Below are 23,431 nucleotides of genomic sequence, written 5' to 3'. Positions count from 1 at the left end.
ATTTTTCCAAATATGAATTATTAAGCACATAAACAATGTGGAGATATTTAACATGGAGTCTGGTACATGGTAAATACTCAGTAAATGACAACTATTTTTATTACCAACAATAATAATAAATATTAGGCTTCCAACAACAAAGTCTGGATATGTGTTTCCTGGTCTACCAGGTTTGTACAGCATTATGAAAAAATGAAGCAATATGGTGCTGACTTAGAGTGCTCCTCTGGCTCTGGTTTGGTTGTGTACTCAGGGCCAGAGAACCCCTCTCTTAGAACATTGTTTGTGACTATGTATGCATCAGGACTAATAATGTCTTCAGTGTCTAAAAGTTAATTTAGCCACAGCTGTGTCAATATAAGAAGCATTACTTTCTGGTGGGATTAATTTCTGAAATGACATTTTAAGCTAAGGATTTCACCATCTCTATCCCTGAATTATTTTGAGAATGCCTGGAAAATGCCGTGTGGAAAAAGTTTTCTAGATGTGGCTTTTTCAAATGTGAAATTAGGTTTGAAGACAGTTTTTAAATAGATTGTGAAGGAGGTTCTGAAGGAGTGAAGTTGAAACTCACTGAGTTTGGGCATTAGAATTTTTTAAAGCCATAACCAAGATTTAATTTGTTCTGAGGGTAAATTAGCTTTAATTTGGTTGGCTAGGTTGGGAGAATAACCCTCTTCCAAGTAAGAACCCTTGTGTTTTAGCTCTTAAACATTTGATAAATGGTTCCATAACGTGAATTAATTGATGCCAATTGTGACAAAAGTGTGGAAGTTACTGAACCCTATTCAGAGACTTCTAAAGCTGCCATTTTAACGTAATGTTTCTACATCAGCCCCAGGCCATCTATAAGTCAGACAAGAAGAAGGCTATACTTTGACACTGTTGATTGTAGAAGGAATTAAGTGATGCATTAATTTATACGTGATAGAAATTTGAAAAAAGTCATCCCATTACTCATGAGAAAAACTTGTAAATAAAAATGAAGGACCCAGATATTAGCCAATGGGAGACAAGTTGGCCCTGTATTATTGACCAGTTCTATAAATGTTTCCAACTCTTGAGTCTATGACAGACTGAAAGTGAAGAGTAATGCATTTTTGCTGACAGAGATACAAGAACTCCACTTAAGTCAAGGAAGGCTTTGAATGAGATCGTGATGCAAATGGTTGACAACATCAGAAGAGTTAATTGTTCTGACTGGCTCTGAAGGAGAAGTAGGTGAATTTTTTCTTCTTGATGAAATCTCAGAGCTATTTACCACAAACGGCACAGGACTCAGATTTATGTTATAACAATAAAACCTAGCATCAAATTTGGTATTCTTCCTTAGAAAAATGAGCCACATGTATTTTCTGATTGTCTATGATTTCCTCATACTTGGTGCTCTACCTCAGAAAAATGAGCCATCTGTAATATTTTCCATGATTGCCCAAGATTTCATCAGATGGCCACATTAGGCAGAAGCTGTCATGGGAGATCTGACAAAAATCACAAATGAAGGTAATGTAGTTGCAGGAGATACTTTAGAACATCCTCAATGTTGTTAGTCTCACAAGATCTGAATCATCTTTTGTTTAGATGAATCAGTTTTACTAAGTTTCTACAACAAAGCTCAATGTATTTGAAGTGTAATTACCAATACTGAGGATTATAGCCACCTAACTTGGCAGACTATTACTCTTTCTTTGGCTGACTGCTTTAATCAAGGGCATTTTCGGGGCCAGATTTGACAGCTGCAGTGCTGGAGACAGATTGCGAAAAAGGTTCTGGGATAAGTTACATTTTCTCTAGCTTTTGTGTCAAAGCAATCGACAATCTATTAGAAAGTTTCATTGTCTACATCAAAGCCAGGAAGGTGTAATGCACCATCTTTCTGGCAGGAGTAACAATGATAAAGTGATTTTGATAAAATCTCATCATAGTCACATCTATGGGATTGTGATAGTGAATATTGAGTGTCAACTTGATTGGACTGAATGATGCAAAGTATTGTTCCTGGGCATGTCTGTGAGGGTGTTGCCAAAGGAGATTAATGTTTGAGTCAGTGGACTGGGAGAGGCAGACCCACTCTCAATCTGGGTGGGCACTATCTAATCAGCTGCAAGTGCAGCTAGCATAAAGCAGGCAGTAGAAGATGGAAGAGCAGACTTGCTGAGTCTTTTGGCCTTCATCTTCCTCCCATGCTGGATGCTTCCTGTCCTGAAATACCAGACTCCAAGTTTTTCAGCTTTTGGACTCTTGGACTTACACCAGTGGTTTGCCAGGGACTCTCAGGTCTTCTGCCACATACTAAAGTCTGCCTTGTCAGCTTTCCTGCTTTTGAGGTTTGGGAACTCAGACTGGCTTCCCTGCTCCTCAGCTTGCAGATGGCCTATTGTGGGGCTTCACTTTGTGATCGTGCGAGTCAATACTCCTTAATAAACTCCTCTACATATATGCACATCTATGCTATTAGTTCTGCCCCTTTAGAGAACCCTGACTAATACAGGGATCAAAAGGGGAGTAAAACAGCCTGTTTTTATAGGAAATAAAGGTTAGTAGTACATGGTCTTATTCCTCTGGATACTGGAAGTCCCTGAGCAACTCTGCTACATGATAGAGTTGGGTTCCAAAGACTATAGGCTCCAAAAACAAACAAACAAATAAACCCAAAGACTACAGGCTCTAAAATGTCCTTCATCAGAAATATCAGAACCTTTTGAGGAAAAGCAGCTGAAGCAGCAGCAGCAGCAGCCATGCAATAACAGTAACAACAACAACAACATGTTCTGGGTTATTCTGACTAGGTACTGCTACTGTACCAAGTTATTTTGATTTGTAACCAAATTTAAGAATTGTCAGTGAGACTATAACTGTACTGATTTCTCCTCAACTCCTTTTTTACTTCTTTTTCTCTCTATCCTTCACCTCTTTTTCTTTCTCCCCTGAAGGTACCAAATGCAACTCCACACAATTTCTTCTTTGTTTTTTATACTCCTTGGGATATATGTGATATAATTGTTATTTAGTTTAGTGCTCCAGTTGTTCATAAGGACCTCAAAGACTAATGTACATGTTTAGATATAGCTACACAAAAGCCAAGTATCCAAAGTTTAAGTCAATTCTCCATCTGAACTGCTAATTGGAATACTTCTCTGGAAAGGGAAAGATTCACATTCTCCTTTGGCTGGCAGTTGGCCAGAGGTGAAGATGTGAGCTTTGGACAAAGTTAACATTCTTGGCTCCTAATGCCTAGGTTTTCACTGGACCGTAGTCATAATCTCATATGTCAATGGTGTGTGGTCCTATCTCTTCTTTGAGTGTGGTTTTTATATTTTAAAAATATTTTGAGCAGGTGCATGTTGAAAGGACTTTGTGGTTAAAGATTGGAAGTTAAGTTGGTGTTGCTTATAATTAATTGAGCATGTATTACCAGAAGGTAGATAACAATTGGGCTGCAGCAGAGGTTAACTTGCACTTTTTTTTTTTTTTTTTACAGTTTACAATAGATATAGACATTAAAGCTAAAGGATTATCAGAATTTAACTTCTGATCAGATAGTTGACAACAGTTCCCTATGATAACTATGCTAATTTATAATTTCTTAAATACATAGTCTTTAGCATTGGCTCACATATGCCTTCTATTTGTGAATGTACTGAAAGCACATCATCTCATAAAACTTTAAAAATAATTGTTTTGACTCTGGAGACTTAGTAAATATAATTCAAACCAAAGGATTTTTTAAAAACTTTTTTCCCTCCTTTCTGGGGATGTTTTCTTGAGTTTGAAGAAGGTTAATTGCTAATTCTTTAGCATCCAAAGTGGCAGCTTCCTTATTATAATGCTATATCATACACTGGAATGCCCCTTATCTGACATGACTGACTAATTATTAAAATACTTAATTTTTTTTCTCCAGCTGTTTGGTTTCTGAGTAAACAAATTGCTAAGTTCGATTGGCTTCCATTTGCACTTCATTGCTTCTTGACAGCAAATACTCCAAAAAATGAGTTGCCTCTGGGTGTTTATAATCTCTAAGGGCAGAAGAAACAAATGTGTGCATGATTTTGCTAATTTAAAAACTAAAAACCACCCTCATTAAAAATCTAACACACTTTAAAACTATTGCACAATATGATTTCTTAAACTTTGTAAAGACAGTGTCTGTTCCTAGAATCCCCAAATTCATTAATTTGATACTGTAAGATGTGATTTTATTAAATGAAAGCAAAGGCGTTATCTTCAAGGAATTGATGTATTGATGGCATACAAATATAGTTGTATGTAGACAATTCAGAATTGCTTTCATTCTGATTAGCCAGAGTTACATGATTAAAAAGTTAACTGGAGTACTGATTTACTTTCTAACAGATTTAGTTCAGCCTGGTGTGGTTGCATTTCAGAATCTGTGAAAAATGGAATCACAATGCTGTGACAGCAGCATTTATGCCTGTGGTATCTGTGAAGCAGGTATTGTAACACACATCAGAATTGTAATTTGGTCACAGATTTGGTGGTTTCTTCAGCTCCCATGACCAGATTTATTTGTAGAGTTTGGACTTTTTTTGTTTCTGTCATGCCTCAGGGAAAGGATGACACACAATGTAGAGTTCAATATATACCTGTCCCTTAGAATCTGTGGAGAATTAGTTCTAGGACCACTGCAGATACAAAAATCCCCTGTGATGCTCAAGTCCTTTATATAAAATGGTATACTTGCATATAAGCCGCGCACATCCTTCTGTATACTGTAAATCATCTCTAGATTATTTATAATACTAGGTAAATAGTTGTTACACTGTGTTTTTATTTGCGTTATTTTTAAATATTATATTATTATTTTTTATTTTTCCAAATATTTTCCATCTGTGGTTGATTGAATACACAGATGCAGAACTGCAATATGAAGGGTAGACTGCAGTTTTATGTAAGAACAAGATTGTGAAAAGAAAAAGAAATTGGAAATATACCTTAGACAGAAATGTACTTATTTCATTCTGTAGATGACAAAGTGGTCAGAAGGCTACTCTTTGAAGTTGTATAAACAACTTCAAAGATTGTTGAAACTTTGAAGATTCAAAGATTGGGTTAGAGACCCAGGGCTACCAGTTTTTAGCTCAATGATGTTGAGCAAGTTACTAGCGTGTAATAATAGTATCTACCTCCTTAGGTCACTGTGAAGATAATGTCAAATATTGCATATAAAGTGATTAACCCAGAACCTGACAGAGACCAAGGTTACAGGAATTATTTATTGTTATCATCATCATAATTATTGTTGTTGCTAATAGATGCCATACATTACATGTGAAAAGTCCACTACATGAATGCACATGAGGTTTTTCTTATTCTTTGTTAGGTCTTTAAGTATCTATGAAATGAGTGTCAGGGCTACAAACCACAGTGTCTCCATGAATTAAAGGTTAAGACAGCAGTACCAGAGTGGATTCAGGATAGGCTTTAAACTTTGGGAAGGCAAAGATTCACCTTGATAATAACAATGAAAATTCTTTTAAATTTGTATAAATATGTTTTATTTCACCTTTTTTACAGCCATATGAGTTAAGGGTTATCTTGTCAATTTTTAAGTAAACTGAAGTTTAAAGATGCTAAATTACCTGCCTAAGATCATGCAATAGGCAAAGCTAAAATTTGAATTTGGATTTGGTTGACTTCAGTGAAAAGTTCCTTTTTTGTTCCTTCCTTTTTTCTTCTCTCCCTATCTTCCTTCCTATCTTCCTTCCTTCTCTTTTTTCTTTTCTTTTTTCATTATTTTTTATTGATACATAATAATTATATGTATTTATGAGGCACATGTGATATTTTGATCCATATATATAACATGTAATGATCAAATTAGGGTAATTGAGATATCCATCATCTTAAGTATTTATCATTTCCTAGTGTTGGGAATACTCAAAATCTTCTCTTGTAGCTATTTTTAAGTATACTATGCATTCTTGTTAACTACAGTCATCATACTGGGTTATAAAACACAAGAACTTATTCCTTTCATCTGACTATTTCTATACCCATTAGCCAGTCTTTCTTCATCCCTCTCTTCTCCTTCCCCTTCCAAAACTTTGGCAACTACCATTCTACTCACTACCTCTATGATATCAGCTTTTTTAGTTCACATGCATGAGGAAAAACATGCAATAATCTCTTTCTGTGCCTGGTTTATTTCACTTCGCATAATGTTCCCCAGACTCATTTGTGTTACTGCAAATGACAAAATTTCATTCTTTTCTTATGACTGAATAGTATTGCATTATGTATACATACCACATTTTCTTTATCCATTCATTTGTTGGTGGACGCAAGTTGATTCCATATTTTGACTATTGTGAATAGTGTGCTGCAATGAACATGGGAATGCAGGTAATCTTTTGACATACTGATTTTCTTTCCTTTGTATGTATAGCTGGCACTGGGATTATTGGATCTTATGGTATTTCTATTATTAGCTTTTTGGGAAATCTTCATACTGTTTTCCATAATGATTATATGAATTCCCACCAACAGTGTGTGAGAGTTCCCTTTTCTCCCCATCCTTATTAACATTTTTTATTTTTTGTCTGTTTGATAATAGCTATTTTAACCTGGGTAAGATAATCTCATTATGTTTTTTATTTCATTTCCCTAATATTTAGTAATGTTGAGTATTTTTTAATATACTTGTTGCCTATTTGTAGGTCTTCTTTTGAGAAATGTCTATTCAGATCATTTGCCCATTTTTAATTGGATTATTTGTCTTTTATGTTGTTTAGTAGTTTGAATTCCTTATATATTCTGCTTATTGAACCTTTGTCAGATGAACAGTTCAGTTTGTAAACATTTTCTCTCATTCTGTAGCTTGTCTCTTCGCTGTGTTGATTGTTTTGTTTCCTGTACAGAGCTTTTTAGCTTGAAATAATTGAATTTGTCTATTTTTGGTTTGGCTGTCTATGCTTTTGAGGTCTTAATAAAAAATATCTGCCCAGACCAACATCCTGAAGCACTTACTCAATGTTTTCTTCTAGTAGTTTCATAGTTTCAGGTCTTACATTTAAGCCTTTCATCAATTTTGATGTGATTTCTATATGTGGTGAGATATATGGATCTAGTTTTATTCATCTACATATGAATATAGTTTTCCCAGACCATTTATTGAAGAGACTGTCCTTTCCTCAGTGTGTGTTCTTGGTCCTTTGTCTAAAGTGAGTTGGATGTATTAATAAATAAATAAATTTATTTATGAGTTCTTTATTCTTTTCCACTGATCTCTGTGTCTGCTTTTATGTATGCCATTACTGTGTTTATTTGGTTACTATAGCTTTGCAGTATATTTTGAAGTCAGGCAGTGTTATGCCTTCAGTTTTATTCTTTTTGCTCAGAATTGCTTTGACTATTTGGGGTCTTTTGTGCTTTCCTACAAATCTTAGAATTGTTTTTTCGTATTTCTGTGAAAAATATCATTGGTATTTTGATAGGGATTACACTGATTCTCTAGACCACCTTAAATAATATGGACCTTTTAACAATATTAATTCTTCCAATCCATGGATATAGAAGGGATTTCCATTTATTTGTGTCCTTTAATTTCTTTCATTATGTTTTGTAGTTTTTATTGTAGAGATCTTTTACCTCCTGATTAAATTTATTACCAGGTATTTTTTTGTAGCTATTGTTAATGGGATTGCTTTCTTGATATTTTCTGATTATTCACTAACACATATAAATGCTACTTATTTTATGTGTATTTTATATCTGGCAACTTTACTGAATTTGTCTATGTGTTCTAACAGTTTTTTGGCTAAGTCTTGAGGATTTTTTTAAATATAAGATTATGTTTTCTGCAAAAAAAGACAAATTGATGTCTTTCTTTCCAATTTGGATGCCCTTTATTTTTATTCTCTTGCCTAATTTCTCTGGGTAGGACTTCCAGTACTATATTGAGGGAAAGTGGTGAAAATAGAGATTCTTATTGTGTTCCAGACCTTGGAGTAAAGGCTTTCAATTTTTCCCCATTTAGTATGAAGTTAGCTGCGGGTTTGTCATATACGACCTTTATTGTTTCAATCTATGTTTCTTTTATATCCAATTTTTTGAGAGTTTTCCTCATGAAGAGATGTTGAATTTTATAAAATGATTATTCAGCATGGATTGAAATTATTATATTTTTGTTCTTTATTCTGTTGTGATATATCATGTTTATTGATTGATTTGTGTACGTTGAACCATGCTTGCATTCCTGGCTGAATCCTATTTGATTATGGGGAATGATCTTTTTGATGTGCTATTGAATTCAGTTTGCTAGTACTGAGAATTTTTGTTTTTATGTCTGTTCATCAGGGATATTGGCCTGTAGTTTTCTTTCTCTCTTTTTTTTTTATTATGTTCTTACTTGGTTTTGCTATTAGGGTAATGATGGCTTCAAAGCACAAATGTGAAAGTATTTTCTCCTCTTCAAAGTTTTTGGAGTTTGAGTAGAATTGGTGTTAGCTCTTTAAAAGTTTAGTGGAATTCACTAATAAACCCAGCAGGTCCTGGGCTTTTGTTTGGTGAGATAATTTTTATTACAGCTTTGATCTTATTATTTGCTATTAGTATGTTCAGATTTTCTATTTATTCATGGTTCAATCATGGTAGGTTGTATGTGTCCAGAAGTTTATTTATTTATTCTAGGTTTTCCAATTTATTGGAATATTTATTGTTTCTTTGTTGATTTTTTTTTTTTTTTTGCCTGGATGGTATGCCCATTGCTAAAAGTGGGGTGTTGAAGTTCCCTACTGTTATTGTATTGCAGTCTGTCTCTCCCTTTAGATCTATTAATGTGTGATTTACATATATGGATGCTCCAGTGTTGGGTGTATATATACTTACAATTGTTATATTTTTATTATGAATTAACTTTTTTGTCATTATATAATAGTAATCTCTACTGATCATTTTTTATGTCTGTGCTATCAGTTGTAATGTCTTTTTTTCATCTCTGATTTTATTAATTTGGGTCTTCTCTCTTTTTTTCTTAGTGTATGTAAAGTTTTGTTGATTTTGTTTATCTTTTCAAAAAACTAACTTTTAAAATTTATCTTTTGTATTGTTTTGTACTCTCAATTTCATTTATTTCTTCTGTGATCTTTATTATTTATTTTCTCCTACTAATTTTGAGTTTGGTTTGTTCTTGATTTTCTCGTTCCTTAAGGTGAATCATTATCTTGCTTATTTGAACTGTTTCTGCTTTTTAAATGTAGATGTTTATTGCTATAAACTCCTCTAGTACTACTTTTGCTGTATCTTGTAGTTTCTGGTATGTTGTGTTTCAATTTTTCATTTATTTCAAAAACTTTCAAAGTTTCCTTCTTAATTTCTTCTTTGACTCATTGGTAATGCAGGAACATGTTGTTTAATTTCTATGTATTTTTAAGATTCCTAAAGTTTTTCTTGTTATTCAATTCTGGTTTTACTCAATTGTGGTCAGAAAAGATACTTGATATGATTTAAACTTTTTTGAATTTATTGAAACTTGTTTTGTGGCCTAACATATGGTTATTCTGCAGAATGATCCATGTGCTAATGAGAAGAATATGTATTCTGTAAATGTTAGGTCCTTTTGGTTTAGAGAATAGTTGTAACTTAAATGTTTCTTTGTTTATTTTTTTTTTGTCTGGATGGTATGTTCATTGCTAAAAGTGGGGTGTTGAAGTTCCCTGCTATTATTGTATTGCAGTATATCTCTTCCTTTAGATCTATTAATATTTGATTTATATATTTGGATGCTCCAGTGTTGGGTGCATATATATTTATAATTTTTATATTTTTATTATGAATTGACTCTTGTCATTATATAATGACCTTTTCTGCCTTTTTTCATAGTTTTTGAGGTAAAGTATATTTTATCTGATATATGTATAGCTTTTCCTTCTCTTCTTTGGTTTTAATTTATATTGAACATCATTTTCCATCCCCTTACATTCAGTTTATGTGTTTCTGTACAGATGAACTGAGCTTTTTGTGGGCAACATATTATCAAGTCCTGTTTTTTTAAATCTATTAATCCACTCTGTGTCATTTAATTGAAGAATTTAGTCAATTTGCATTTAATTTTGTTATTGATTGGTAAGTACTTACTACTGCCATTACTTGTTTTCTGGCTCTTTTGTTACTCCTGTCTTCAATTCTTCTTTTCCTACTTTCTTCCTTTGTGGTTAAGTGATTTTCTCTGGTAATATATTTTAATTCACTACTTTTTATTTTTAGTGTATCTCTTAGAGGTTTTGCTTTGTGGTTACCATGTGGATTACAGAAAAACATCTTTTAGTTATGAAAAGTAAAATAATAATGATGCGTTTGATCTAAAAAAAATAAAAACAAATAATAAACTATAATACTACATATTTTACCTCAATTTCCACAACACTTTGACTTTTTGTTGTCTCAATTTATGCATTTTTAACATGGCTTATCTCTTATATTGTGGTAGTTATTATTTCTGATAGATTTGTCTTTTTATCTTAATACTAAATATATGAGTAGTTTACATATCCCAATTACAGTATTAAACTATTTTAATGTGTCTATGTACTTACTTTTACCACTGAGTTTTATACCTTCAGATTTTTTCTTGTTGAACATTAGCATCCTTTTCTTTCTAATTGAAAAACTTTAACATTTCTTCTAAGACAGGTCTGATGTTGATTAATTCAGCTTAGTTTTTTCTGAAAGTCTTTATCTCTCCTTCATATGTGAACGATAGTTTTGCTGAATACAGTATTCTTGGTGGACAGTTTTACTGCTTTCACACTTTGAATGTGTCATCCCACTTCCTCCTGGCCTGTAAAGTTTCTGCTGAGAAGTCTATTGCCACATGAATCAGAGCTCCCGAATACGTTATTTGCATCTTTTTCCTTTAGAATCCTCTCTTTGTTCTTAACCTTTCTGAGTTCAATCATTATATGTCCTGAGGTATACTTATTTGGGTTGAATCTCTTTGGTGACCTTTGATTTTCCTATATCTAGATACTTATATCTTTCTGTAGGATTGGAAAGTTTTATTTTATTATTTCTTTGAATAAACTTCTGACTCCTTACAATTTTTCAGTTCCCTTTCAAAGGCCAGTCACTCTTAGATTTGCTCTTTTGAGATTATCCTCTAGCTCTTGTAAGTATTTTTCATTCTTTTTTCCTCTGACTGTGTATTTTCAAATCTCCTGTCTTTGTGCTTACTTATTCTTCTGCTTGATTAATTCTAATATTAAGATCCTTCAATAGATTTTCCAGTTTAACTTGTATTTCTTACCTCCAGTATATCTGTTTCATTTTTAAAAATTATTTCAACCTCTTTATTAAGTGTATTTGATAAATTTCTGAATTGCTTTTCTGTGTTACCTTGGAGTTCACTGAATTTCCTCAAACCTGTTATTTTGAATTATTGATCCAAGAGCTCACACATTGTCATCTCATTGGGATCAGTCACTGCCTTCTTGTTTTTTACATTTAGGGAGGTCATGGTTCCTCATTTGCTCTTATTTCTTATAAACCTCTGTTTATATCATTGCACTGAAGGATTAATCATTTACCTCCGTCTTTACTGTTTGGCTTGATTTATTTTTTCTAGCGCATGTCTCTGCATAGGTATTGTGTTGATTGAGTTCCCCTGGCCCGAGATGCTGCCTCTTTTATGGCACTAGATGGCTCCCTAAGCCTAGGTTTGCCATGGCTCTTGCAAAAGTTAGTCTGCCCTTCCTGAATATTGGGGGATCCCAAAGATTACCCCTGGCTTTTCGGGAAGGCTGGCTAGATGTTTGTGGCCAGGGGACCCATGGAGCATGTACCCTACAGTATTATGCTGCTAAACAGCCTCCCTGATTTTGCCAAGTCAGAGAATAGCCACCTCTTTTTTGGCCAAGTCAAACAATAGCCACCACATTTTATGAGCTGAATGTTACTAGCCCCACCCTACTCTTTTTCTGTAGCTGCCCTCAGGAATTTTTGCCCTACAGGCCATTTACAATGCTTCCCATGGGTTGTGGCAGGAATGGTTATCATGCAAAACACAAAAACGAAAACCCCAAGATGATGGGGAACTTGGCTGTCTGCCTTGATTTTACTTTTCCCAGTGTAGAAACTGGATTGTAGGGTGACTTTTCTGTGTGGAACCTAGCAGCTTCAGGAAGGGGCATTGCAGTTAGAGTGGTCCATTTCTTTTATCATCTGCTGGCAGATTTTCGCTTCTTTGCGATCCCAGTGATTGTCACACACTTAATTTTGAGTTCTGAGATATTTCTGGTGATCACCTTGGCACTAGGTGGTTGGTTTTGTTTTTGGAGGGGGAGAACAACCAAGAAAGCCAGATTCTTCTACTCTTTTATTTTGGTGATCTCTCTCTCTCTTTCTCTCCTATGCATCACTGTCACTTTTGATATAGAGTTTTTGAAACTGTCTTCTGACATTGTAAATTTTCTGATTAATAGCATAATTGTTTATGTTTGATAAGTTAAAATATAGAAAAGCACAAAATGATAAAAAGATAATCTGCAATCTTAACATCATGAGTTAGTCACCCAACCATTTTAGCGTTTATCTGCCAATCTCATAATTAACTAGTTGCTCCTTTTTGATGCATTATACTTTTAGCACATAGAGAAACTAGTTTTCGGCCCCTCTGAGCTTTTCCAGACCCCCTTTATGAAACCCTTTGGTCCTCGGCCTTGGTTGTTGGTACTGGTACAAGAAGAGGCATTTTTCCTCTGTTTTCAGTTTGCAGAACATCATGCTGGCAAGTGTCAAAGATAAAGTGGTAAGGACAAATGTTTTTCATCAATAACCTTTGGTAAAGAAGAAAAAATACTGTTTTTCCTCTACCCCTCTTAGGTTCATTGGCTGGAGCCTTGAGAATTAGACTGACAAAAGACAGATAAATAAACAGATTTATCAACAAATGTATGTGCATACCCATGGGAGTACTCAAACATGAGTAACTGAAAGAGGTGGTGCTACGGTTTGAACACTTCTGTTCCCTCTAAAATTAATGTTGAAACTTAATCCCCAAGGAAACTATATTAACAGCATGGGCCTTTAAAAGGTAATTAGATCACGAAGGCTCCACCTTTATGAACGAGTATAACCTTATAAAGGAGATAAAGATAACTAGCTTTACCGTTTTTGCTCTTTGGCCCTTCTCCACATGGGGACATAACATTCACCCCTTCAGAGAATATAGCATTCAAGGTGTTATCAAAAAACATCTTAGACTTCCCAACCTCTGGAACTGTGAGAAAATAAATTTCTTTTCTCTAGCCAGTCTGTGATATTTCATTATAGCAATATTAATAGACTAAGACAGGAGTTAGAACTTGGGCTTGTGTAGGATCCCAACAAAAGAACAATACACATTTAGGGAATTGAGAAAACAAAAATAAAAAGACATAGAGTTTCTTGAGTGGCAAATCATGGGAAGGTACATACATGGGGGAAACTAATGGAAGATAGGGCTAGTTAGTAAAGTTTGTTGTGGAGTGTCCTCTGTTGACTTCCAGCTGACAAGGGTCTAAAATAGTCTTTGGTGATTTACTTCTGTTCTTCCTGTTACAGAAAAAAGAGGGGACATCTTTATCTTTACAAATTTATATTTTGTCTTTAGGCAAATAGGAAGAAGGCAGAAAATTTTTCTTGTATCTGCTTTTTCTCAGTTGCCTTCAGTTCAAAATAACCCTCATGCTAAAGTAGCATATTTTGAAGTGGGATAGTCTTCTATCCTTCACGTTGCAATGGGGAAGAAGTTCCAGTATTAACTCAGCTTTGATTTGTACAGAGCTACTGGACATTATTAAGGGAGAATGAGGGAGTGAGGAAGAGGAAAAAGTGGAGGCTTGAGCAGAAATTGCGTATTTAAATTGGTGCTTATCAGGAGGAGATGTGAACTTCTTATATTTATGACAGAAGGTAGTGGTACATGTTGGAGCAAGATGCCCATCAGGCTGGGAGAGAGAGTCAGAGTTATTTCCCTGAAGTTTGCATTTCAAAGAGACAGATCTCAGGTTCTTGAGAAGAAAGTTCTAGATGGTGGGAAACATCAGTCTCAAAAGAGGAAAGAAAGTATTATATTTACAACTTCAAGCTTTCAAAAGTAACTGCCCTAAGAGAGTATTCAGAGACCTGTCTATTACCAGGTTTTGGCTGCAACAAACAATAAGTTCCCCTGGAAGCACTGAGCTTTCTGAGGCAGACACTTTAAAGGGGGTTTGGGGGTCAGGTCACCCCAGAAACTGTGGTGGTGTTTGTTCAAGCCTCTTAGTGTTGGGGCAGGGAAATAATGGAATCATTTGTGCTGAGAGGCTGTAGTTTTATAGCCAAATATTGAGGTCTGGCCTAGGAGGGGGTTCAGAGGATCTTGACTAGGTTTGAACAAGGAGAGAATCTTTGTCACAAGTAAGGGAATGGTTTGGCTTATAAGTACCTGTCTTTACAGAATATACGTCAATTGACCAAAGGGATGCCAATGAAAAGTTAAAAATTCTGTTAATTAAAAAAAAAAAAAAAAAAAAACCACGTGTAGAACTGGGGAAAAGGAGAAAGAACCAGACCAGAAAATATTTCACTGAAGTCTAGATCCAATTAGCTATACTTAATTTGTCTATAGTTGGTATCTGATTTAGATGATTAATTACATCATAAATCTGAAAAGAGGGAATGCAGCCATGGTTGTATTGAGAATATATAATGGGAAGGGATGGGAAAGGTGAATGGTGCTGAAATGGGAAAATTTCCCTTATCCCCCTTGCAGGGTGTATGATGAGGGTGTGGCTCACTTATTTGATGCCCCACAGCTCAAACTTCTAGGGGGAGCATGGAGATGGTCAGGTTGTGGGGCTCTGACCTCATAGCAGTGTCTAGAGGTGAATGTTTACGGCTCCTGAAGCCCCAGTGGGTGTGTGTTACAGTGTGCTCTTTTAGTTTTGCCGTCTGTAGGCGACTTGTATTAATCAGCTAAATTAGACCCTTATCACAAGGACAAAGGGCTTTCTGTATACCAGAGTTCTTGCCTTGGTGTGCTGGAAAAAATCAGATCACACATAGGCTTGGAGAATGAATGCAAGAATTTATGGAATGGTGGAAGTAGCTCTCAGCAGATGGATGGGGAGCCAGCAGGGGGATGGAGTGGGAAGGTGGTTTTCCCCCGGAGTTTAGTCACTCAATGGCTGCACTCTCCTCTGACCACCCTGGGCAAATTCCCCTCAGCATCCACATTGTTCCACTGGTCAATGGCCTGCTGGTGTCTGCTGTTGCCTGTTGGTGTGCTCTTCTGCTCCTCTGCTCCTCTAGACGTCTAACTGCCTGTGTGCTCTTCTGCTGGTGTGTTCCTCTCAATGTCCAGCCACTTGTGTGCATGGCCACTAGAGTCTCAGGGTTTTTATAGGCACAGGATAGGGGGCATGGCAGGTTAGGGTGGTCTTGGAAAATGCAACATTTGGGCACAAAAACAGGAGTGCCTGTCCTCACCTAGGTCCGTGGGTACAAGCTTGAGGGTGGAGCCCTCACCAGGGACCCTGCCCTTCTTCTCCCAGCATTTTTCTGCCCTTCTCCCATACCAGTGCCACTCTTCTGCAAACTTTGATGAGAGATAATTGTGGAGAATCTGTTTAATTTGGATCTTTATGGTCACCTATCTAAAGTAAGTCTGACCCTTGAAGCTAATTTCATCTCATAGGATTTGATCATTCAACAGAGAGCAAGGATCTCAGGTACGCACATGCATGTATGTGTGTATAGGCAAATGTATTCATAATGCCATTCAGTGTGTAAGTATCTATAGATAAATTATTATTTACATTTGTGTATATTTTTTGGCTCATTAAGGACATTTTGGGGTTAGGGGACAAACCAGGCACTCTCTCTGCTTATGTATATACTAAAAAAATTTTTTGTCACTTTTTTTAAAGTATCAAATATGTTGTTTCCTTTCTTTCTTTACAAAGAGTGTAAAATTCTTCCTCTTCTTCCTCCTCCTCCTCTTCTTCTTCTTCTTCTTCTTCTTCTTCTTCTTCTTCTTCTTCTTCTTCTTCTTCTTCTTCTTCTTCCTCTTCTTCTTCTTCTTCTTCTTTCTTCTTCTTTTTTTGACAGAGTTTTGCTCTTGTTGCCCAGGCTGGAGTGCCATGGTGTGATCTTGGCTCACTGCAACCTCCGCCTCCTGGGTTCAAGTGATTCTCCTGCCTCAGCCTCCCGAGTAGCTGGGCTTACAGGAATGCACCACCACGCCTGGCTAATTTTGTATTTTTAGTAGAGACGGGGGCTAATTTTGTATTTTTAATAGAGACAGTGTTTCTCCACATTGGTCGGCTGGTAGAACTCCTGGCCTCGGGTGATCCACCAGCCTTAGCCTTCCAAAGTGGTGGGATTACAGGCGTGAGCCACTGCGCCTGGCCAAATTATTCTTATTTTTTTTTTTCAATTTACACATTTCCTTAAAAAATGATCTTAAAGAACTTGTATATACAGGACTTCATAACACACAGTGCTGATTGTGAGATCTGAGTGTGAAGCTAATTTTTCATCTCTTTACCTCAGCTTTTAGTCTTCTAAATCTATAAATGCTAAATGCTAGAATTTTAGTGTAGAATTGTCCTTGGGCATGGTTTGCAATTGGCTCCTACTTACACAGTGACACCTGAAATAGGGCCCAGGAAGATAGGAACATTGAATGATGGGTTTGGGTGATAAATTAAAAACTGTGGGGGGAAAAAAAAAGGAAATGAGTAATGGTGAAAATTTTTTAAAAAGAAAAAATATATTTTATTTTCTTTCATCAGAAAGTATATTACCCTATATTAGGGCCAACATAGGAAGAGGAAATAATGATAATTATATAGATAAATCATGCACATTCCACTGATATTTGATTAGTCTTAGTGTGTTTTATGGAGGATGCAGTGCTCTAGCCATCCTAGAATACTTGCAGGTTCTTGAATGCTGTGTTTTCTGATCTTCAAGCCTCTATTTTCTCTCTTATAACTTCACTCATTCTTCAAAATGTAATTTAACTCGTTTAAAAGAAAAAAAACCTCTCTTCTTCTCTCTCTCTATATTCTCAAAGTTTAGCATCAGGCCAAGTACTTAGGGTCCAATAAATGTTAAAACTGTGGATAAATGATACAGAGATCTGTAGTGGTGGTGAGAAAATTCTCTTCCTTTACATTGAAGAAGGGCTTTGGGAAGAAGCATAGTTTCAGAGATGGGAAGGGGAACATGAATATTACATTCTTAAATATAAATTTATATTTAGAATCACATGAAACTAAAATTCTCATTAAAACAACTAGAATAAGGTGAATACTCAACTACATAACTACAACTATGTCTGCAAGACCAAAAAGTAAATTATTTGCATCAAGAAAAATGCAGATAACTCCTACTTTGTACCCTTTGATTAACTTCTCCCAATTTTTCCCAGTCCCAAGCCCCTGCCAACTGCTAATTCTACTCTGGACTTCTGTAAGTTCTACTTTTTAGATCTACAGATAAGCAAGATTATTTGGTGTTTGTCTTTCTGTGCCTGGCTTACTTCACTAAATATAACATCCTTCATTCATCTGTGTTATTGCAAATGATGAGATTTCCTTCATTGCTAATACTAAATAATATTTCATTATATATGTGTGTATATACATGTGTGCGTGTGTGTGTGTGTGTGTGTGTGTGTGTGTGTAGTCCATTCTTCTGTTGACTGGCATTTAGGTTGATTGTACATCTTGACTTTTGTGAATAATATTGTGTTGAACATGGAGGTACTTTGAGATACTGATTTCATTTGCTTTGGATATATATCCAGAAGTGAGATTATTGAATCATATAGTAGTCTATTTTTAATATTTTGAGAAAAATACACACTGTTTTCCATAATGGCTATAGCAATTTACATTTCTGTCAACAGTATACAAGATTTCCTTTTCTCCACATCCATGCCAATACTTGTTCTTTTGTCTTTATCTTAACCATTTTAATCATTGTGAGGTGATATCTCATGGTTTTGATTTGCATTTTCTGGATGATTAGGTATGTTGAGTATCTTTTCATATACTTATTGGCTATTTGTATGTCTTCCTCTGAGAAAAGTGTGTTCAGGTCATTTGCACACTTTTTAATAGAGTTATTTGTTATCTTGCTATTGAGTTATTTGAGTTTCTATATTTTTGGCTATTAACACATTATTAGATATATGGCTTGCAAAATTTTCTCCCATTTCTTAGGTTGTGCCTTTACTCCTTCAATCATTTTCTTTGTTGTACAGAAGCTTCTTAGTTTGATGCATTCCCATTTGTCTACTATTTTGCTTTTGCTGCCTGTGCCTTGGTGTCATATCAAAAAAGTTATTGCCTATCCTAATGTAAATAAGTTTTCCCCTATATTTCATTCTAGCAATTTTACAGTTAAGTCTTAAATTCATTTTGAATTTATATTTGCATATGGTATAAGATTACAATTTCATTCTTTTGACTGTGGATACCCAGTTTTCCCAGCACAGTATATTGAGGAGACTTTCCTTATTGTGTGTTCTTGGCATATTTATTGAAGGTAAATTGGCCATGAATGTGGATTTAATTCTGAGCTCTCCTATTCTGTTCCATTGATGTATATGTCTCTTTTTATGCCTGAACTATTCTGTTTTGATTGGTATAGCTTTGTAGTACATTTTGAAATCAGATAGTTCGATGCCTCCAGCTTGGTTCTTTTTGTTCAAGATTGCTTTGGCTATTTGAATTCTCTTGTAGTTCCATATGAATTTTAGGATTTTTTTCTATTTTTATAAAAAAGTCATTGTATTTTTATAGAGATTGCAAGAGTCTGTAGCTTACTTTGAGTAGAATTGCCATTTTACAATGTTAATTATTCCAATCCATAAACATGAGAAATCTTTCCAGTTATTTGTGTCTTCAAAATTTATTTCATTAATATCTTGTAGTTTTCAGTGTACAGATCATTCAACTGCTTGGTTAAATTTATTCTTAAGCATTTTATTCTTCTATAATGCCATTGTAAAGGAGATTGTTTTGCTTTTTTATATAGTCATTTTTAGTGTGTAGAAATGCAACATTGGATTTTCTTTCTATTCTTCTGACTTGTTACTTTCAAATGACTTATCTTTTTGCTTGCTGATTCTTTCTCCTGCTTAAAGCTCTCTATGGAATTTTTCAGCCCAGTCATTGTGTTCTTCAGCTCCAGAACTATAATTCGGTACTTCTTTTCTAGTTTCTACCTCTTTGTTGAACTTCTCATATTATTCATTACTATTTTCCTTGTTTTGTCTGGTTGCCTCTCTGGGTTCTCTTACAGCTTACTGAGCTACTTTCAAATTATTATTTTTAATTATTTGTTGAGAAGTTTGTAAATCTTCATTTCTTTAGGATAAGTTACTGGTGCTTTATTTTGTTCCTTTAGTGATGTCATTGTTTTCTGATTATTTATGATCCTAGTGGCCTTGATGTCTGTGCATTTGAAGAACTAGGCACTTCTTAGAGTCTTTACTGACTGGCTTCAGTAGTTAGCCTATCCAGAGATTTTATGTGGGCCATTTAGTGGGTTCTACTGATTAGTATGCTGCTGTTGTCCTTAGATGGGGTGGCCTGGGTCCTGGGTCAGTGGGAAGGCAGGCCTAGCACCTGAGTCCACAGGAGCCAGCCTGGAGCCTGGGTCTGCAGAGGCTATACTGAAGCTTAAGTCTGCAGGTATGAACCTGAAGCTTCTGTCTGCATGGATAAACCTGGCGCTTGAGTCTGTGGTATGGGACTGAATTCTAGGTCCACAAGGGCCAGCCTGGTGACGGAGTGTGGCTGGAGCCTGGGTCTGAAGGGGATATCCTGGATTCTGGAGTTGTGGTTGCCTCCCCTTGCACTGGGGAGGCCACAACCCTGGGACCATGGGTGTTGGCCTGGTGCTGGGGTGGGCTTGGAGCCTGAGTCCACAGGGACCAGCCTGGTATTGGTTTACTGTCATGAACCTGGTGCTGGGGTCTGTGGGAAAGCTGACTTTTCACTTTATTCTTCTTTCCCTATGTGGATAGTATTTTTCTTTGCACTGTGCTGCCCACGCTGGGGGGAGGGGTGGTGTGTGTAATGTGAAACCGTCCTTTGTACACTTTTCAATGCATCTTTCCTTATTTCTGTTCTTCCCCTGGGTGCTGTAATCTCTCACCTAGATTTCCTAGCTGGTGTGAAGATAGTTTTATGCATAGGTACTTGTTCAAATTGATGCTTTTATAATGGGATAAGTGCTTCAAAATCTTATTCTGCCATGTTGCTGACATTTTCTATCTTTGCTTGAAAATTTTACTCTGCCAAGTTGCTGACATTTTCCATCTCTACTAGTCTTAGGACTCGTAATGAGGACTAGGGACCTAAGAAGGAGGCAAAGTGGTTTAATAAAAAGAGAACAAGTTTGAATGTGTTCAAAATTGAAAACTCTTAAAATTAACTCAAAATGATAAAATGAGGCAATTTGTTGGGATAGAAAATTGTGAAATTAATTGGAACTTGGATCTATCTATAAATCTGAGATGGAAAATTATTAGTAAATATTTTCAGAACTAATTGCAAACATTTTTTAAAAACAAGAGACTGAAAACTAAGAATGACATTTCGGGGAAGTATTTTTACACCTGAGACTGTAAAAGGAATAAATCATGGGACATATTAGTTCTGCCTCAACAATAAAGTTTATCACAGTGAAAAAATCTGTAGTTTAACTCATGTAATAGTATTGGATAAGGCCCTGAAGTAAGGTCTATTATTTCATGAGAAGTCAGGCATTGCTAAATAATTTAAGAGTTCAGAAGAATCAGAATTTCAGAGCTGAAATAAACCTTATGAATAATCTAATCTGGCTTCTTAATTTTATAGTTAAAGAAATTGAGGCTTAGAGAATAAAAAGAATTATCTAAGGTCACCTAGGGATTTATCAATAGAGTGGAAAGAAAGAGTCAGGACTTCAAGTTTTCAGCCTGGTGCCCATTTCTTGTGACAATATAACATGTTGAGCTATGTGTCAATAATTTCTTTACTAGAAATTATGTATGAAATTCAGCTGCTTCTTGGCTGAATAGATTTCCGTTTTTGGGAATGATGAGATACAATTACATTTAGCAAGTATTTATTCAGCACATCCCTGTGCTTGGCACTCCAAAAATTTGAAATATTTGGAGTGGAAGGTTCATTCCCTTCTCTAGTGGCATATGAAATTGCAAGTTCCTCACAAAAGTGTGAAATTTTTAATATCTGGGTCATCTTACATTCACTGTGTTCCCAGTAATTTTCATAGGTCCTGTTATATAATGGACAGTCAAAAACTGCTCAATAACTCAACCTGGAGAAAGAAAACTGATATCTAGATCACCAAACCATGAGCATTAAATTGTTAACCAGCAAATTCTGAGCAACTGTAGTAAGAATAGGAGACATTAAAATGTGTTGTTCTTGTTTCTAAGCAATGAAAACCTTTTTAAAAAATACTGTACCTGGCTGGGCATGGTGGCTCATGCCTGTAATCTCAGCACTTTGGGAGGCTGAGGCAGGTGGATGATGAGGTCAGGAGATTGAGACCATCCTGCCTAACACGATGAAACCCCATTTCTACTAAAAATACAAAAAAATTAGCCGGGCATGGTGGCAGGCACCTATAGTCCCAGCTACTCAGGAGGCTAAGGTAGGATGAATGGCGTGAACCTGGGAGGCAGAGCTTTCAGTAAGCTGAGATCGTGCCACTGCACTCCAGCCTGGGTGACAGAGCGAGACTCTGTCTCCAAAAAAAAAAAAAAAAAAAAAAAACCAACAACAAAGCAAAACAAAAAAACTGTACCCAATTTAGTATTTTCCTTCTCACAAGTTTTTTTTTTTTAAAGGAAAAAGATAGTGGCAATGGAAAAAAATTAACCTGGTGACCTCCACAGCATGGCAGGATACTGTGCTATGCTGAATGATAAGTAGAAGACTGAAAAATAAGCTATTTCCCAATAAAAAGTATCTGAAGTATAAAATTATCTATGAAGTATAAATTATCCCTCAGAATTTATTCCAACTTGAGGCAAGGGAGCTATATTCTCACATCATTTAGTTATTGGCTTCGAGTCATACCAGGATGACGGAAATATAAGCTCCCAGGTATTTCCAGACCTCTGTGTCTGCAGTCAAAGTAGTTGTAATAGCTCAAGGGCAGCCTCTAAAGAGAACCACAATGAAATAATTTGTAGTACAAATAAACAAAAGCCAGGGGAAGGATGCACAGAACTGGTAAAGCAATGGAATCTCAGCAGACCACAGGCAGTAGTATCTGCTATAGCAGGAGTCAGCAAACTTTTCCTGCAAAACCAAGCCATATTATATATTATCTCTGTTGCAATCATTGAACTCTGTTATTGCAGTGCAAAAGCTTCCATAAACAATAAATGAGCAAATGAGCAGGTATGTATCCTAACAAAACTTTACTATAAATACTGAAATTTTAATTGTATGTAATTTTTACATGTCACAAAATATTATTTTTGCTCTGACTTTAAAAAGATGATTAAAAATACAAAAACCATTCTTAGCTCACAGGTTGAACAAAAACAGGCAATTATTCCGGGCTGTAGTTTGCTGACTGTTGAAACAGTACTATTCAAACTGCTTCATGTTTATTAGCTCATTTTTCCTCATAACAACTTATTGTATTATGACTATTATTTTCCCCATATTACAGACAAAGGGACTGATGCACAGATTGGTAAAATAACTGTAGGATATAATAAATTCCTCTTCAAAGGTTTTAGCCTGTAAATTCTTAAGTACAATGAGTTCTGAGATCCTCTCCAAAGACGCAATGTATCAGTATATTCAGCTCTCCTCTTCTTTGTTCTTCATTTTAAAGTTTAACTTCCTCATTATCTTTGTCTCCTTGCCCCTAGTTTCAGTAAACAACCTCCTCCTAGCTTCTATCACCTGCTCCATCCTGAGTCACCCCTGGTCACCTGCTCTGACCTGAGTCATCCAGAGTCACCTGTTCTGTAACCGTCATTCCGGCCAAACTACTCACCCTGCCACTCCGGCTTGTATCCTTGCTCTCTTTAAAATAGTCAATCATAATTAGCTTAGATTGTGCAGTCCAACCCAAACCCAAGCCAATAGGGGAATGACACAGCTGTAGGGGCTACCTGCATCAGGGATAAGAACGCCTTTCCCTCCCTTGTGCAGGTGTGCTCTTGCCATTGCTCCATCTGTGATGTGCACCCTTCTATAGAAGTAAAATTGCCTTGCTGAGAAAATTACATTTATGTTTGAGTGCTATTTCTTTTGTGGCACTGAAAGTTTATTTCTAACCAAGTCAACTTTTACTCAGCTAATAAGTAGCACAGCCAGGATTTGAGTACCTGGTCTAGCTAGTCTATGCTCTTAATTGCTATACCACATTGTGCCTGACCTGAACAGAAATAAGCTAAAAA

General features: G+C 35.8%; 1 long non-coding RNA gene across 1 annotated transcript in view; it reads left to right on the top strand.

Annotated features, from left to right (window-relative positions):
• Window positions 1–23,431, top strand: part of LOC129144120 (uncharacterized) — an 89,644-nt gene that overhangs the window by 2,340 nt on the left and 63,873 nt on the right. The window contains exon 2 of the long non-coding RNA XR_008548305.1: window positions 4,357–4,455. This is a non-coding gene — a long non-coding RNA (uncharacterized LOC129144120). The remainder of the gene's footprint in view (window positions 1–4,356; window positions 4,456–23,431) is intronic.

The sequence above is a fragment of the Pan troglodytes genome, chromosome 1 (assembly GCF_028858775.2).
Source record: "Pan troglodytes isolate AG18354 chromosome 1, NHGRI_mPanTro3-v2.0_pri, whole genome shotgun sequence".
Classification (NCBI taxonomy): Eukaryota; Metazoa; Chordata; class Mammalia; order Primates; family Hominidae; genus Pan; species Pan troglodytes.
The sequence above is the reverse complement of the archived record's forward strand: the minus strand, read 5'-3'. Positions and strand labels throughout refer to the sequence as shown.